Source organism: Xenopus laevis, chromosome 9_10S, assembly GCF_017654675.1.
Source record: "Xenopus laevis strain J_2021 chromosome 9_10S, Xenopus_laevis_v10.1, whole genome shotgun sequence".
Classification (NCBI taxonomy): domain Eukaryota; kingdom Metazoa; phylum Chordata; class Amphibia; order Anura; family Pipidae; genus Xenopus; species Xenopus laevis.
The window spans coordinates 30161026-30175493 of NC_054388.1; the positions used below are offsets into that span (position 1 = coordinate 30161026).

The 14468-nt window shown below is 42.2% G+C and overlaps 2 long non-coding RNA genes across 4 annotated transcripts; both read right to left on the bottom strand.

Moving 5' to 3' along the window:
- Positions 1-2684: 2684 nt before the first annotated feature.
- LOC121399104 lies at positions 2685-9619 on the bottom strand. 3 transcript variants are annotated; one of them, XR_005964752.1, is made up of 4 exons: positions 9378-9619; positions 9041-9151; positions 6417-6655; positions 2685-2786 (listed from the first exon to the last, which is right to left on the bottom strand). It is a non-coding gene; the product is annotated as an uncharacterized LOC121399104 (long non-coding RNA). The 3 variants fall into 3 exon arrangements; XR_005964753.1 differs by having other exon boundaries at positions 2690-2786; positions 6534-6655; XR_005964754.1 differs by lacking the exon at positions 2685-2786 and adding an exon at positions 4350-4451 and having other exon boundaries at positions 6534-6655.
- Positions 9620-10948: 1329 nt separating this feature from the next.
- LOC121398974 lies at positions 10949-14462 on the bottom strand. The gene is made up of 3 exons (XR_005964667.1): positions 14339-14462; positions 12388-12530; positions 10949-11271 (listed from the first exon to the last, which is right to left on the bottom strand). It is a non-coding gene; the product is annotated as an uncharacterized LOC121398974 (long non-coding RNA).
- Between the last annotated feature and the right edge of the window lie 6 nt (positions 14463-14468).

The following is a 14468-nucleotide window of genomic DNA, read 5'->3' on the forward strand; positions in this document are numbered from 1 at the left end:
TAAACCGTCTCTAGACACGAGGTCAGCACCTATGCCCCTGAAAAAGCTGTGTTGACGGCGAAACGCGTCGGGCAGCATAGGTGGACGGTGGGGGAGAAGCTCCCATCCGTTCCCAACGTAGGTAGGCAGAATTGTCCCCCTGGGAATGGGAAAAATTTGAGGGGCGGGTAGAATACCTGATACTAGGTCTCCCTAAACTTTAAATGATCGCCTACTTCACGGCGTTTTTCACTCCACCGATTACCACCTGTTGCAGTTTTTAATGTGTGGTGTTTTTAAGGCAATTGTCCTGCACTGTCTATATGCTATTGAGGCAGTGGGTCTACACTTTTGTTTTGGTTTTGTGGTGCTGAGGGCATGGCCCTGCTTACTTTTAAATGGTATTTATTAAAGGCTACGTTTTAAAGTTTTTCATTTTTTGGAAGCATTTTTGCTATCTCACCTGAACTGGTTTGCAAGGTGGCTGTGGGTTTGGTCCAAAAATAATGGGTTCTATATCCTTCAGTTTCTCCAATATATGTTTTCGTGCGTAATATTATTTTTTCAAACCTGCGGGTGTATTTAGTACCTTTGAAACTATTAGGCTCACCTATCCTTTTGATTCAAAATCCGATACAGCCAGCAACATCATTAAGAGTAGTGAGGAGTGGGAAAATGACCTGGGGTATATAACGGACACCAATGGGCTGAGGCAATACAGGCTCCTACACATATATCCATTAGTTATAGAGACAGAATACTACAATTATATATGGTTCACAGGGCATATCTCACCAGAGAGAAGTTAAATAAGATGTACCCCAGTGTATCACCAACATGTCTTAGATATGGGGCTCTAAAAGTCAATCTGTTGCACACAGTATGGCAATGCCCAGAGCTACAAGGTTACTGGAAAGAAATCCTAACTCACCTTTCAAAGCTTTCAAACTCAGCTCTGCCAGCCCAGCCGGGACTATGCCTACTAAACATAGCGGTTAAAGGACTGGGGACAGCACCCTAAAGGAGGCTTGTGGCTAAAGCTCTATTTCATGCCAGACGCCTAATAACTAGCAATTGGAAAAACGGCTCCTCCACAGCTGTCACAGAGTGGCATTGGGCAGTTACAGACACCATTAACAAAGAGAGAATTGTCCTAGTTAGGAAAGGGTTAATTGATGAAGGGTGGGAGAGCTGGCAAACCTGGTGGGACACGACTCTATATAATGCACAATCCAGCCCTGTCTGTAGGCAGCACCCCAATACACAACACCTGGCACATCCCCCCCCCATTTCCTTCCTTGTATTGTTACATTTTAATATTATTGGGGGAGCAGAAGGCCGCTGCATATATACTGTGTGCCCCCATAGGGCATTGTGTAAGGATATCCAAGGGAAATACATTCTTTGCCCCCCCCGGGTGCCCAGAAAAAGGTGTCCTACGTCTGTGGGTGACGTACCCCATCGTCAGCCAGCCAAGTGCTAAAAACCCTGTACCAGATGCAGACAGTGCGGATCCGCTGGGTGCAGCAGTTGGCCAATGAAAAGTATGGCGTCACCTGCACCGTGCCTTGGTAAGCTGGGTGGGATTCTGTCAGCTCTGCAGCACAGAAAGCTGCTCATGGCCTCTGGGCTAGGGTGAAAGCCAGCAGGGCCTTAGTGGGTTTGCTCTCCGTTCTATGAAGGGATGAGACCTCTTCTAGGTAGATCAGGACGACCAAGTTCACTTTGGGTCCCACAGAAGTTCTTTGAGGAACACAACTACTTTGGGCTGGAAAGGTCGGACGTGATCATGTTTGAGCAGAGGATTCTGCCGAGCGGGTTGACTAGCACTAACGGGGCTGTGTGTGTGTGTGGGTGTATTATCAAAAAAAACCTTTTTTTTTTTGAGGTCCTCATTTCAAAGCAATCATTGCCTTTGGTGCCCTTGTTCATTTACCTGTATGATATGACACTACTGTGCACAACTAATTGTGACACACACAGAAAATCTTGCGTGCACTGTAATGTGTAGTATGTGCTTTCAGTACCACTCTTTGCTCTTCTCCTTGTTTTGTGTAGACACCTGGATTGCACAAATAAAAAGCACCCCAGCAGTACAATGCCAGATGTTTAAAGCATCACTCCTGAAATCAACACACTTTAGCTTAGACAAAATGCCCATTAAAAAATTAAATTAAGTTTGAATTAACATGTTTTCCACAACAAAAAGTGCAATGATGGAAGAATGTCTTAGTTTGCCACTGTTAGTGACAGTTATTATTTAGTCTCCCACAACATATCATTAGGATAGCATTAAAATGTCAGCATGACTAACATAATTACTACATGAGAATGCTCACAACTGAAACACTGAACCGCCTATAGAAAGGAGTTAGTAAGTTTGGACATCCAGCGTTTTCAGTATGGCATCGGTTTACATCTGGGCTGCTTTTTATTCTCAGTCCGGCCCAGGTCTGCACTGTTTCTCATAGTTACCTAATAACTATATGAGCTCTGCAGAGTGGTGTGACCCACTCCGAATGATGTTCCTTCAAGGTTTTCCTATGGATCAAATTCTACCCAAAGCTAGGGAATGGGGGGTGCCGTAAGGCAATGGAAGAAATACAAGGTTCAGATGGGGGTTTCACCTTCCTCTAGATCAGCCAGCAGGTAGGTAGGTATCATTTAGACAAAGAGACTGAATACTTACCTGCATCAAGATACCCAAAAATTCAATTGGATGGTTGCTGTTTATTTCTAGACGTCAGTCTCAGTTCTTGATTAATCGTCTTCTTTGTCGCCTAAGATTATTGGGAAAATGTGACTTTCTATGGAGACAATAAAACAGAGAAAAGACACTCATGAGCTGGACGGACCCTGAACAGAATATAAAGCAGTTCCCTTTATGTACCGCTCCCAAATTGTACTGCGCTACTGAACATGTTTGCTTCCTTATACATAACCAGAAATAACCAGTAGCAGGTTTAATAGAATGAAGAAGTCGATTGGCAGAGTCCCTGCCACCTCAAGAGGCCCAGGAGAATAGCGGGCCAAAGGGAGTGAACCTCTAACAAAATAAGATTAAGTATAGAACTGAATTATAATCCTTGCTCTGTGGATCATTTTGGTGGAAAAATCCTTCCTATAGACATTGCCTTTTCTATTAATAACATTGGCATCAAATACCAACTTTACAGGCCAGGTGGCAGCACCAGATACAGAACTGGTAATTGGCTGCAAGCTTCCAGGGACACTGCACCGTGCAAAGCCTATTAAAGCCACTGCCTGGTTGCTAGGGAGAGAGACCTTAGAAACCAGAGAACTATTAAAGTGAAATGAAGATCTGTAGTCAACTAAAAAATTATTTTCCCAATAGAATACTTCTATCTGCCTCAGTGATCTTATAGCTGTGTCTCACTGGCCATTGCTAAACTACAATTCCCAGAATTCTTTATAATAACCAGTAGCTGAGGTGTAGCTCATTTCACGGCTTGCAGGCCACCAGAGGAGATCTCAGCAAGGCCATCATGAGTAGGAATGGGGGAAGTCCAATCAGGGACCCCATGAGATATGATGGTGGCCTTGGTTCTGTGTCACATGTAGCTCACATGTGATTGGCTGATACAGAACCACCCTCTTTGCCATTACCCCAAAGCTGTATGCTACTGGCATGGGGGGGTTAATAGAGGAAACAGACCCTCGGGAGTCCCAGGAGAAAAGCGGGCCCAGTGTACATCCCATCAAATACCAACAGCCCTAAATAAAGACATGAGAGTGCACTGAGGGAAACTGGGGGCCAGTGACTCTGAGAATCAAAATGCAAATGCAGTGGCTGCAAGTCTAATCCCAGTCTCTAGCCATGTGATCACAGCTGCATATAAACTGGAAACCTGCAAACTTCCAAGGATACTATGTCTAGCTATGACTATTAAAGCCATTCCCTGTTTGCTATGAGGTGAGAGCCTTAGCAACATGAAGCCTATTACAAGTAAAACATACAGAGCTGTCAAATAATCTAATCCCTAATAGAATACTTCTGACTAACTTGGTGATGATACTTGTAGTTGTCCAGCCATTGCCAAACTACAAGTCCCAGCATTCCCTGTGACAAGCAGTAGCTGAGTTGTAGTTCAGTTAACAGCTGGTGGGTCACCAGACAGAGGAGATCTAAGCAGGACAACCATCAGTGGAGATTGGGGAGTCTAGTCAGGGGCCCCATGAGTTTTGATGATGGCCCTGGTTCTAAAGCTGCTTAGGTTTGGGGTTGATTCTGTTTCATTAAGCACAAGTTTGACTGGTCACATGTCACATATGTACCTGAGCAAGTGATTGGCTGCCAGTGACTGGGGTGCCATGACTTAGCTCAGTATGACATCACTCCCAGCGAAGCTCTGATTGGATGAAAGTTGCCAGGGAAGTTAACTTGAGGGCTCAGGTATGGATGGCAGTTATTTCCGTTCAGGATTCAGAGGTAAGTGGAACTACTACAGAATCTGGGGGGGGAGATGACATATTACAAAAGGGGAATTAGGGATAGTTTGCCCCACATGATTTATGGAAGCTTAGGGGAGTGAGGACAAACCACCCAAAACTACCCCTGGTACCAAATCTCTCAAAATTGACCCCCATTGCCTGCTGTTGTATGTATGCCTGCCTGTGTATGGCCAACATAAGAATCCCAATCACAACAATTCATTTCTATGTCAGTCACCCACACCCAAAAAGGGTTTTTAGCTATTACTCTGTAAAGTCCCCCCTACATGTGCATTTGGTAACCAGGACCACCCACACTTGGGTGGCAGGGGTGTCCAGGGTCCTTGATTGCACCAACCTTTTGTATCTCTCCTAATCAGCTTCATTCTATTAAATCTGCTACTGATTTGTGTTACTGGTTATTTATAGAGGGGCAAGCATATTCAGTAGTGCAGTACAATTGGGAAAAATAGTGAAAGGGAAAACCCAGTATATACAGATATATATGGCAGAGAGGGCTCAGCTCACAACTTCTCCTCTCTATTTTTCTCTCCCCATAAAGCGATTTTTCGAGATTTTTTCGAAATTTTTTAGACATTTTTAGAGAGATTTTCATCAAATTCTCAGAAGAAGTCTTTTTAAACTAATCAATAACATCAAAGGCAGAAGAATAACAGCAACCTGCCCAACCCATTGAGGATCATCTGGAGGAAGGTAAGGATCCTGCATTTTCCTTCTGTAAAATGTTTTAAAAAGTAAGAGGCTGAAAAAAGACACACGTCCATCAAGCTCAACCTTTTTGTGTAACTGCTAGCAAAACCTCACTGACCCTAAAGCTAAACCTGTGCTTCTCTAGATACAGCTGAACTACAATTCCCAGCATCCCCTATGAGTTGTAACTCTAAGGCAATGTGTATTTCATGTTCCTTGTATATTTATTGCTACTTTTGAACTTTTATTAAGCCTCTCTTTAGTTATAAATGCCAACTGTGATTTGACGTCTAGGGTCCCACTCATCCAACCAACTGTCAAAAGCAACTGTTAAATGCAACTGTCACTAGCATCAGCACTAGTGTGGATGATACAGTAGAACCCCCATTTTACATGCCCTGATTTTAACTTTTCCCTTATTTTACATTGTTATTTTGTATTTTATGCATAATACATTTCCCTGATTTTACATTTATCTGGACTTTACATATTTTTTTTCTGGTCCCCTGAAAAATGTAAAATGGGGGTTCTACTGTATATAAGAAAGGGCTGCAATAGAAACAAAAGTAGCAAATGTCAGAAGAAACAAATGCCTAGCATTAGGAATTATTGTGTTATGGTGCAGGAGCAGGAATCATAGCACAGCTGGTTATGGGAAGCAGGCACATTGGGTACATGTAGCGATCTCTGCATTAATAGGACAAATATATCTCAATGCATGATGGGATCTATACAATACAATTCTAACTACCTTTTCTTGGCAGCATTTTTACCCCTATAATATGTGTAAGGTATCACTCTTGGCTATAGACATTGCCATGTTGCTCAATATAGTTTTAGATCCAGACATTATTTAATATTCCCATATATTTGTGAGCCAGGGGCTTAGAGACCCCAGGGCAGGACTTAGCTTTCCACAATTCCAGGGGTAAACCTGCAGCAAATAAGCACATACCTCAAATAACACTAACTGGCCATGTAGGTGGCATTATTACAATGTGTAATTATAAATGGGAATAAGTAAGAATTTAAACAGGAAAAAGGAAGAGTTGAAATGTTTTGTTTGGTCACTCAAAGACTTTTGCAGCTGCTGTTTAGTTGCTATAGTTTAATTACCATAAAAACCACACACCAGTTTGAAAATAAAATTAGGACATGAATAGTAGATGGGCTGAAAATAAATAATACTAGTACTGGTTTAAACCAATGGGCATAAGAAGTGTGAAAATGTCATAAAATGACTACTTTGCCCATATCAACTTCCCTTTCCCTACCTGCTCAGATGTGTAGCAGTGAGGTTACAGAGAGGTGCTTGTCTTGAGCTTGTAGTTTACCAGCAGCTACAAACAGTTGTATTCTTTATCTCCACTGAAGCAGCCACTTACACCAACCTTTTTTTTCTCATACAGGAGCGTCAAGATGGGTGCCGGACATTCTGGCATCTTGCGTCGGCATTCTGAGGTAAGGCAGATGGAAATATCAAGCTGTCGCTTCATGCCTGACGATTAGAGACCTTACCAACAGATAGAAAAGAAAATTCCTCAGATTATAAGAAATATTTCATAAACCCATTTGACAAACAGTTTTCTGATGTTCATGACAAATATCATGTTTCATAGTAAGTTAGGTTGAAAAAAGACACACATCCATCAAGTTCAACCTTTTGACTTTTTTTGCCAGTTGATCCAGAGGAAGGCAAAAAAAACCCCATTTGAAGCCTCTCCAATTTGCCTCAGAGTGGGAAAAAATTCCTTCCTGACTCCAAAATGGTGATTGGTCTAGTTCCTGGATCAACTTGTACTATGAGCTATCTCCCATAACCCTGTATTCATTCACTTGCTAAAAAGCCATCCAACTCCTTCTTAAAGAAGGAAAGTCTAAAATAAAATAAAGCTTTAATTATTGGCCATAAAATGTAAATATTATTACCAGTGTTTACAAGCATTTCTTCATTCCGTTTTTCATTCATTCTTGCGCTGTAATAGTTTTTCAAATAAGTGGCAAGCTGCACAGAAACGGATGTCTTTGCTCCAGTCCATAAATCCTTCTAATCAGGGCACACGCATGCGCAATCCGTCTAAGAGTAGCCCTGCGCAATCCCACTATGATCTCCAGTCTTCCCGAGAAGAGATGACGTTTGGGTCACGTGATCTGCCCATTCGTCATCCCTAAACTCTCTCTCTCTCTACCTGCATTTACTCCACCTTGATTGATGTTCCCCTTTGCCTGGTAACAAAGGGAAGCTTTGAAGCGAGCACAGGAACAGAGGACACGCAAATATACCCAGCGTTCGGGTCTGTAAAACATATTGTGGCACTTACAGGCTTATTCAAAGAATGTGCACTATAGATGCGACACCAATGCTTATCACTGTGTAGCGACGTATGCGCGCTTGTTTGGTTACACCACAGGGTCACTGAAGAGGTGCATGCGCACTAGAGACAAAGGGCAGGGAGGCAATTTGAAAATGGCGGCGCCAAAGCTTACACTATAGAAAAATTTTGGAATGGAAGTGCACAAAACTGTAAAGCCATTGCAATTCTCAATGCGGCGTTTCAGGAGGGGGGATAATGGCAAAGAGAAAGAGGAAGGTTTTTTTTTTAACTTTCCTTCTCCTTTAAAGCTATCTAATGTATCAGCCTGTACCACTGATTCAGAGAGAGAATTCAACTGTAAAAAATACCCTTCCAAACCATTAGGAGGAAACTCTTTTCTTCTAATTGGAATGGGTGACAAGCACTTAACCATTGTTTCTTAATTGTTTCCCATTCTCTATAGACTGTCGACATCAAACAGTCTCTTGATGCTTGTGAGCCCCAGGTAGGTGTCTCTCTTTCAGAAATGAAGGAGGAGTTGGTGAGAGTCATCCAGAAGGAGATGAAGATAGCAGCAGGGGCCGAAAATCTGTACCATGCCACCAAGGACAGAAAGACCAGAGCCCTGATGAAGGAGCTGAGGAAGAGCAGTGAGAAGAGGCTGAAAGCCCTTTACTCCTCTCTCCTCAAGCTCAATGAGGAGATAGTTCGGAGGGAACCAGAGCATGTTCCAGGTGAGTCACAACAGGCTCTAGCCTCTTTTCTATTGGCATTATATGGGGTAACGTGTGTCATCCTAACATCCCATCCACTACCCCTTCATGGACATTAAACTAAGCCCCACAGAACTATAGATGAATTGTATGGCTTTTGCATGTACTTTTCAAACCACTGATTATTAATAGCATCTTACCAAATCAAGAAACATCTTTAAGCCTTAGGTTCAAGAAAGTTTTTATATTTGAAAATTCATTCACTATGTTTATTTACTGTCTCTTTAGATGCTGCAGTGGAGACTGCTAGTGACACTGGTGTAAACCTCCCAGGAGAAGAGGTCAGCGCATCTGAGGTTCAGGTTGTTTCAGAACCTGCCAGTGATTCTTTCCAAGTGAGTATTTTATACTGATGCCATTCATTTCTTGGCCAGAACATAAACATTGCTTTTATCATATCCATGTGATGCCACTTTCATTCATTGCACAATTGTCCCTTGTTTGCAGCATCAACATGACGAATCCACTGAAGAACCAGTGCCAGAGGTAGAAGAGGTGCCTGAAGAGTCATCGGAGAGGTGAGGATATTGTGGAGTTTATTAGAGACCAGATTAAATCCCTACCCCATACTTTCATCAAATAAAATCTTCACAATAACAGGATTATTCTTCTGATTAAAGTAAAGTATTAGATTGGCACAGAAGAGGACAGATGGTAATATGCACCTGCACTTTGGCTGGGAGATTACACAATAAATAATTCAATAGCACAAAGCCACCTATGAATTATGGCTATGGGGTGCTGTGCTATTGAGGATTATGGAGAATGAATCGACTAAGGGTAAAAAGAAACGCAAAATAACAAACTTACTTTTCCTTATAGTGAGATATCTGTGGATGAAGAAAACATCAGCCCAACTCCACCTGATGCAGCAGAAGGATGTCCACTGGCAGTGACAAAGGACCCACAGTAAGATGCAACCTGCACATGATGATACTATTAACATTTCATTTGAAATAAAAATGAGTTTCATGTTGGGTATTTCTTTTTCAGAGCTTTGCAGTTGACCAACTACACACTGCAAGACTTCAACCAACGTGGTTTCCTAGGCGAGGGCGGATTTGCCAAGGTAATATTAAACTTAATCCATAATTAGGATGATTATTGGCACATGCAAGAACAGTGGCTAAACAGTTAGTTCTGTTACCTTGCAATGCTGGGGCAAGTTTGGATCGATTCTTGCAGCTCTCTGAAAGGGGTATGGATGTTCTGCATGTATCTTCCTGCATTTCCTGAGATTCTCTCTTATTCCAGGTTCTCCTTGTTGAACACGCGGCAACCAAAAGATCCTATGCCCTGAAAATCTTGAAAAAGGAGAGCATCACCTCCTCAAGGGGCATTGAAAGGTCAGTTTATGGAAATGATCATTTTAGCATGGTTGGCTTTGTTACTTACCCATGTCCCTTGTTCTGACAATGAATGCTTTTAATATTCAGGATCTTGCTAGAGAAACGGGTTGCTTTCGCCGTTGCTGACCACCCTTTCGTTGTGGATATCCACGCCACCTTCCAGTCAGAATACCATCTATTCTTTCTGATGGAGTATGTTGCTGGCGGCTGCTTAAAGAGCTACTTGCAGAGGGAAGGTGCATTTGAACAACCAAGAGCTATGTAAGTACAAATTAACCTTTACCTAGAGTCATGCGGGTGCCATTCAGACAAAGTAAGTAGTATACGGGGTCTGGCTCCTTGTTTATCTAACAAAGGCAAGAGGATGTAAGAAAACATCATTATTTGGAAATACATTACATATTTATTTAAGCGGAGCTGCATGCAGAACATACCATGATAGTAAGTGGGTCTCTTGACTTACAGCGAGCCAGTAATATTTAGACAGAGATACACTACACTAACAAATATATGACTATGTATTCAATAACCTAATGATGGGAGTTTCTTTGCAGGTTCTATGCTGCTTGCACGCTGATGGCCATTTCCTACTTACATGAAAATGACATCATACACCGGTAAGTATATTTATTATTTTCCTGTACATGAAACATTTTGCAATATAAAATGTAAGGGAGCATTACTGCTAAACATATCAGACAAAGGAATAGAAGCCAATATTAATATCCCCTGTAGAGCATGACCACAAGAGCAAGAGAACTTCAGCCTTGTGCTTTTAAAAGGCCATGGATCTACTTAGTGACTTATAATATCCTTATATTTAACAAAATTAATTGTATTTTTCACGTTACATCACTAATTATTTCCCCTTTTGTCACAGTGTCCCAGATATGTTGTACTTTGCTAACTTTTGCTGTTGTTTTACCACAGAGATCTGAAGCCGGAAAACCTACTCTTAGACAGCAGCGGATACGTTAAACTGGCTGATTTTGGACTGAGCAAAGACGGTAAGGATTCTAATAAACTAACACATCAAAAAGAGGTTCAGTTTCACATAATGTTATTGAGGTTCATGAAGTGACTGACATTTGTAGTTTCATATTATGAGAAAGTGAGAGTGAACTTTTCCTACTAAATTATGCTTTAGCAGAGCAGATTAAAGGAGGAAAGAAAAGGTGAAATCACTGGAGGGTGCCAACTGTTAGGCATATCCCCCATTGATTAGTATCACTTAATGTTCAGTTTGCTTGCTGAGCATGCAGGTCAGGATGAAAAGAAAACTGAACAGTAACTGTATGTGTCTAATGTGGCCCAGCAACTAGTGGCCAACTGGCTAAAAGGTTAGCAACATAGTGATTTGTGTTCTGGCTGTTACCTTAGACATCGGTTTACTCCAGCTATTATGGATTAAATTTTTTGGCTGACTATATTGAAAACATTTTTTTCACAGACAATATTTTACCCAGTTTCATTATCAAACTAAACATTATTAAACTGAGTCGATACAGATAAATAAGCCCCAAATGATCATCCGTTTACTTACAATAACTGTTTTTTTCAGGAATTGGCTACGAAGGCCGAACAAGTAGCCTGAAAGGATCTTTTGGCTACATGGCACCAGAAGTCCTCGCCAGGGAGCCATACTCAAGATCTGTCGACTGGTGGTCTCTGGGCATTGTAATTTACGAAATGCTAGTTGGGGAGGTAAGTAGAAAACTTAATAACCGGACGGAATAGGCAACTGTTTATTAACTTAATAACATCAAGAATCAGCTATATTAGTTACATATGGCCACAGAGCAATAAGTTGTTTGTGTGGCAGCATTTTTGCATTGATAGCATTTGTAGGGAATATAAATAGTATGCTAAGATATGCCCACTACAATCTATCCTTACAAACCCCCTTAATGTATGTAGCAACAGGTTTTGAAGCCTTCTTAGCCACTTACAACTGATTAGTTCTATAAACTATAGTAACAGAGAACTTTCTTATGTTTAACATTGCAGAAACCAATGCTGAGACCATCTACTGGTTTAGTCGTCCCGACGTTCATGGCAGCGGATGCCGCCAACTTAATATCAGGGGTAAGTTACTCAGTAAGTTAAGGGCGCAAGCTGTGGTCTAACCAGTAATTCATGTACAGGTAGCACTATCCTTGCCTCCCTTAAATCATTTCCTTTCAATTTGTGCAGTCTAACTGTGTATTAGCCTTTATAGCCATTAACTGTCACACAGCACTGCAACATAGCTTATCTGCTAATGTTTCTAAGGTCAATCGTTCTCTTTCTTTGTAGCTCTTACAGCGGGACCCATTGAAGCGGCTGGGCTCAAGTGAAGAAGATGCATGTGATGTTATGCATCATTATTTCTTTCGAGTAAGTTCATCTTTCAGTCAACTTTTGGTAGCTACAGAAATGAACTAAGGGTAAGGCCACACGTGGAGATTCGGCACTGAGGCAACTTTGGGCGACTATTGAAAACACAATGGCCGCGTGTGCATTAGCGCAGGCGACTTTTCATTGTAGCCTATGGGGAAACCCACTGAGGCAGTTCGAGGAGATAGTCGCTCAAAAGACGAGGGGATTAGTCGCCAGGTGAAAAAATCTCGCGGAATCTCCTCGTGTGGACTAGCCCTAAAGGTACAGATGAACTCCCAATGTTTATATGCTAATCAAACATATTTTAAATAAAATAAAAGTGTAAGTATGCTAAGTAACAATTAATAATAAATGTTTTTATATTGTCTATTAACCAGAGCATTGACTGGATGGCTTTGCTAGAGAGAAGAATGCAGCCCCCGTTCATACCTGAGGATGTTAGACTTTCCGAGGATAAAGATCAACATCTAGTTCTAACTCCTCCCTCTGAGGGTTCCTTGGCCATGGAAAAGGAGATTGCGGAAGCCTTTAGGGACTTCGATTATACCGCAATGTAGAGCTCCAGGATCAACCTGCAATGCCAACATCACCAGCGTGAGATCTTGATTTATATTTCCCTTCCTTCCTCTGCAGTAGGACCGGCGGTGCCCCCCACTTGCACCACAGCTCAACCAGCAGTGCCCCTCCTCCTTCCACCTCCACCAGCGGTGCCCTTCCTCCTTCCACCACAGCTCCACCAGAGTTGAACCTCCTGTTACCACCATAGCTCCCCCAGCGGTGCTCCCCTACTTCAAACTAAAATATGGTATCATAAACAGGAGCGCACTTAAGCTACTCGGTAGACACAGCATTCCTTTTCACTCCATCCCTCAGTGTGCAGACGCCGGGGTCTGTGGGCTGCATGGGGTTTAATGGAATGGAATAGAATGCAGCATTCACCAAGCAGCTTAATGATGCTCATGTGTATGCTACCATATTGCTTTCTATATCTTATCCTTCCTCCATAATACTTCCAGCGGTGACCATCCCCTTTCAATAATAGTTACACCAGAGTTGCCTTCCCTTTCCATATAAAATATGGTATCATGAACTGGAACACCATTAAGCCACTTGGTAGACACTACATTACTTTTCACTCCATCCATCAGTGTTCAGACGCCGGGGTCTGTGGGCTGCCTGGGGTTTAATGGAATGGAATAGAATGCAGCATTCACCAAGCAGCTTAATGATGCTCATGTGTATGCTACCATATTGCTTTCTATATCTTATCCTTCCTCCATAATACCTCCAGCGGTGACCATCCCCTTTCAATAATAGTTACACCAGAGTTGCCTTCCCTTTCCATATAAAATATGGTATCATGAACTGGAACACCATTAAGCCACTTGGTAGACACTACATTACTTTTCACTCCATCCATCAGTGTTCAGACGCCGGGGTCTGTGGGCTGCCTGGGGTTTAATGGAATGGAATAGAATGCAGCATTCACCAAGCAGCATAATGATGCTCATGTGTATGCTGCCATATTGCTTTGTATTTTTTTTTCCTTCCACCCTAATACCACCCCCGGTGACCTCCCCCCTTAAATCAGTTACACCAGCTTTGCCTACCCTTTCCATATAAAATATGGTTTCATAGACAAAAGCCCCCTTAAGCCACTCGGTAGACCCTGCATTCTTTTTCACTCCATCCCTCAGTGTGCAGACGCCGGGGTCTGTGAGCGCCTGAGGTTTAATGGAATGGAATAGAATGCAGCATTCACCAAGCAGCTTAATGACGCTCATGTGTATGCTGCCATATTGCTTTCTATTCTTATTCCACCATACCACCAGCGGTGACCCCCTCCCTTTAAATCAGTTACACCAGCGGTGCCTCCCCTTTCCATATAAAATATGGTTTCATAGACAGAAGTCCCCTTAAGCCACTCGGTAGACCCTGCATTCTTTTTCACTCCATCCCTTAGACTGTAGAAGCCGGGTCTGCAGGCTGTGTGGTTTCCAATGGAATGGAACAGAATGCAGCGTTCACCTAGCAGCCTAAAAGGTGCTCATGTGTATGTTGCCATATTCCTTTCTGTTTCCCTTACCCTATTTCCCTTAATTATATATGACGCGTTGATCCTGGGAGCAAATCCGATTGCCATTAAGGAGTCAGGAAGGAATTTTTTCCTCTAGTTTCTCAGAGGTTTTTTGCCTTCCTCAGGATCAAAAAGCGTAGTTTTTTCATTTTTATCAATAATAAATAAATTATTACCTATTTAATTAACTTCCATGTCGCTGTGTGTATTTTTATTCCTGGTATTGGTCTGTCTACTTTTACTAGAGAGGGGGAGGGAGTAAAAAAATGGCTTGCAATAAAGAAACACTGAAAAGTTCAGTACCTGTGAGTGACACCAGTCCTACTGCAGGTATGGCTGCTCCACCAAGCATTATCACACTGGGCCGGAGAGTTTGTTTATAATAGGTATTCTTTGCATTCTCCCACCATTCATCATCATGGTATGAAGGCTG